The sequence below is a fragment of the Pteropus vampyrus genome, unplaced genomic scaffold (assembly GCF_000151845.1).
Source record: "Pteropus vampyrus isolate Shadow unplaced genomic scaffold, Pvam_2.0 Scaffold1000006578, whole genome shotgun sequence".
Classification (NCBI taxonomy): domain Eukaryota; kingdom Metazoa; phylum Chordata; class Mammalia; order Chiroptera; family Pteropodidae; genus Pteropus; species Pteropus vampyrus.
Window position 1 is genome coordinate 1 of NW_011920980.1, and position 4,059 is coordinate 4,059.

Consider the following 4,059-nt stretch of genomic DNA (forward strand, 5'->3'; position numbering starts at 1 on the left):
TCACTTTATATTATATAGCACTGAAGATATTTGGGTCCATCGGTGTACAGGTAATGGGAAACCGCTTCTATCTTAATTCTAGCCCACATTTCCCCAAGTCTAACAACAACTTTCATAGAGATTCCGATTCATGGAGGCAGTATTTGTGAATAAAGAAATTTGGAGAGTTTGGATCCTGCCTGTTTTCATCCCTCCTCCCTCCCTTGTTTTTTAAAGATGCTTGGGCTTGAAGGAGCATTTAGATTGGATTTAAGAACTAGAAAGCTGCCATCTGCTTAGGCACCAGGAGAATTAATGGCTGGAATACTGCTATCTCCTGAAAACTACTGTAGGTGAGAGAGACCACAAGTGTGTTGGCAGAGGTAAGCAGTGTATCTATCCCATCAGCCTTTTTAGTATATTTCTGCATGGTTTGGATGAATTTAGAAGAGTTGCCAGTCTTTTTTACTAAGATGTTAAGATGGTTGTAAAAAAAATATTTGCGAAGCCAGCTACTTGGAGTTAGCCACTCTCGGCTTCCTTTATTGAAACTTTCTTTTCATGGGTGGTCATTGTTTTCTGTGACTGTGGCTTTCGTGTCATTTTCATAAAAAAGGAGATGCCTTAGGAGATGAGAAATGTAAACACAGGCCACAACTGCCTGAGCAGACCGAGCTAAACAAACAAAAAACATGGAAAGGGCCACATTAAAAAATACAGACTACAGTTTTCTATCCTGGCTCCTTAAAGATGGTGAAGGAAAGATAAAAAAGCTTTGGTTATAATCATATTAGTAGTAGACACCGAAACTGCTAACATGAGCCTGGTAACCGATCTCGGTCCTCCTTCCATTCCCCGTATCAGTGTTTTTAGGGTTGACTAACACGACTTAAAAGTTTCCATTCCTTGTCTGCAGTGTTCGCTAGAAGGTATAAGTGGTGTGAATCTATCGTACCTTAGATGGGCAGTTAAAATTATGTGCTTCCTTTTTGGAGCTCTAGGGTTGTCTCGATTGAGCTTTTCCTTCGAGAAAAAATCCTTTCCTCCCCTACATCTGTTTTTTTTGTGTGTTCTTTGCCATAAGGAGGTACTGTAGGGATAGAACAGAATCATAGTTCCCTATGAAACTGCTATTCCAGGTGGCCTCTGGGGTTCAGGAGTGAAACGATCCTCCATACGTTGGTTGTCTGTGGAGACGATGTGGGTTCTTCTCTTTATACCAGATGTGGTTTCTTTCTGTCTTGTCCATGTTATAGGAGTTTGGTTTGGTGTCAACCATCTGCAAGGTGCACTGATCCTGGTGCACCCGGTGGCTGGCCTTGGCAGCTGTCAGGGGAGGGTGCCATGAGGGGCCTCAGCCCAAGAGACCATTCTCAACTCCACCTTTCATTACCTTTCAATGCTGTATAAGTGCTATTATGGTAAAGCTCACTCAGAGCCATGAAACAGCTGGTTTGTGGTCGGAGGGGATCTGAGACACCACGTGTACTCTGCCATCCTGACAGCCTGTGTCAGGAAGGTCTGTAATCTTTGTTTCTGGGAGCAATCCTTTGAATCTGTGAGGGCTGCATTCTTTGCACTGTTTTGTGGAGTTGTTTCCTTTCCTCCATTGAGCAGGGAGGAGGCTCACTGGTTTGAGTCACTATCAGAATCTAAAATCCTACCTTCGACGGCCGGTGGATCCTTTGACTTGGATTAACTTCTAAACAGGTAAGACATTTTGTTTCTTTGGATGTTATTGCTGGTTTTTAATATTTGATCGTCTTAAGACTTGATTTGATTAAATGGACTTGTTATGAATGTATTTACTGGATTCACAGAAATAAAGTTATATTTCTGTTATAATTGTGTCAAGAAAATAGGGCACGTATTAATGCACTTTGAAATCTCAGTTCTAACAAATCTAGGCACAAATAAATGGTTTATAGGTAAAACATTAACAGTTATTGCATTGACATTGTGTGTATATCTATGTGCCTATATCTATATATAGGTATTTATATAGATATACATATATAGATAATTTTTCCTGTGTTTTTAATAATTCGAAACTTGAAATTTTTGCTTGGTTAGTAAAGTGATACATACTCACTGAAAATCTCAAGATATCCAAATAAGATAAAGTGATGAAGCACAAAGTATGGGACATAGATTTATTCAATTTATCTTAAAGGAAGCAAGTATATTTGGTTCTATTTGTAAATGTGTCTTTTGCCACCACAAAAAGGTATGTGCCAAGAGGTAATACGTTCAAGAAATTAAATCTGTTTCTAAGTACCATTCTAAAGAATTCCGCTGTAACAATTCAGAATCACTTTATTCGTTTGTACTACAAATTAAGATGGACCTCTGAATCGTTTATAAATACTTGCTTTTTTGAACAATGATGCTGAAGAAATTCACTTCTAAAGCATTAAATGCCTGTTTTCTATTTTGGGAGATATATATCAAGGAGTGAATTCATTGAACCAGACAAGAACATTTTGAGTGGTTGGAGTTGAAAACTTGTGCACATAGGCCACCGTGTTTTACATTTTGACGTGGTTTAAGGGCTTTAATTTTTTCTCCATAAATGACATTCTTCACGATGGGCTTTCTGGATTATAGCAAATCTGGGTTGTGTGAAGGGGGAGTATGGCGTTGTAGTTTTCATTTGCATTTCCATCATGACTCATGATACCTAACATCCTTTCTTGGGCCTATTGAAAATTTTCTCTTTTCTAGAGAAGGGTCTATTCTGGTACATTTTAGAAGTTTAGTTTGTCTTTTTGTCTAAGAGTTGTAAGAGTTCTTTGTTGAATGACACCTCCATTAGATCTATAACGTGACATTCTTCCCTTTCTGTAGGGTGTCTTGTCACTTCCTGGATAGATTCTTTTAATGCCAAAAAGGATGAATCTCGAGGCAATCTCATTTATCTCTTTCATTGAGGGCTTGAAGATTCATCCACGTGCTGTCTTCTAGAGGTTTGAATTTTAAGGCTCGAATAAATTTCAAGTTCACTTTCATATGGTATGAGGTCAGGGTCGAATCTCATTCCCCTACAGATGGTAGTCATTTTGCTAGCACCCTCTGTTCAAAGGACTCTCCTGTACCCAAGTCCATGTTTTCCACCCATGTCAAACATCCAATGACGTTAGAGAGATGGGTTTATTTCCAGGCTCTTAATTCTGTTCCATCCTTCGATATGTGTAGGTAGGCCTGCATTACAGATTTTGGTTTCTCTTGGCAACAGACCGCATATAGGGGCATGGTTCCCTAAGGGTATAGGAGTAGAAAAATGCCTATCCCTAGAGATGTCGGAGCCGACCTGAAGAAAAAAGCACAGTGCGGTCCTCACCTGTGACGATGATGCTGTGAACAAAGTATGCTGCCATCAGTCATTTAAAGGCACAGCACATACTGTTACTTATATCATATATTAGTTGTTTATGGCGATCAAGAACCATGTAACTGTTTAATGTATTCTTTACAACCATACCATTTTAATTGTGGTCATATTTATTTGTCTGTTTATTCACATTATGTCATTAATGTGAGATATGTCACCCCTCTCAGCATGTGATTTTTGTTCTTTGTCGATTTTCTTATGGAAACATCCTTTAACACTGTAGTTGCAAGAATGTCAAAATAATATGCAGTCTAACCAAGACAGGATGACTAAGAATCTACCTCATGTAAAAATGTACATATTGGAAAAGTTAGCTGCAGGCAAAGGGAGGAGCAGGTGATAGGAGATTTGTAAATTAAGGCCCCATAAGTCATTGCCTCAACCCTCACTCACAGTAAATAAGTTCCAGTAACCGATACTGGTATCCCACAGCTATGTAAATACACAAGGCACATCATGACCAGATACATGCACAGGGTAAAGTGGTATGGGATCTTGCTGTGATAGTCCCATGAACAGAGTAGATAGGGAATCCCAGGAAGGTCGTTGGAAGCATCATTTATTCCATTTGTAGTTGGAAAATGTTTAACTTTTGACATGAATATCTGCAAAGAGACTATGTCCTTGACTATGTTTTCTTCACAACTGACATTTCAAACAAATCGTAGTTTTAATGGTCAATTGTCCTA

The 4,059-nt window shown here is 38.9% G+C and overlaps 1 long non-coding RNA gene across 1 annotated transcript; it reads left to right on the top strand.

The window, feature by feature from the left end:
* Positions 1 to 2,908: 2,908 nt before the first annotated feature.
* LOC111735754 lies at positions 2,909 to 3,459 on the top strand. Its single transcript, XR_002778962.1, has 2 exons — positions 2,909 to 2,945; positions 3,215 to 3,459. It is a non-coding gene; the product is annotated as an uncharacterized LOC111735754 (long non-coding RNA).
* The last annotated feature ends 600 nt before the right edge of the window (positions 3,460 to 4,059 follow it).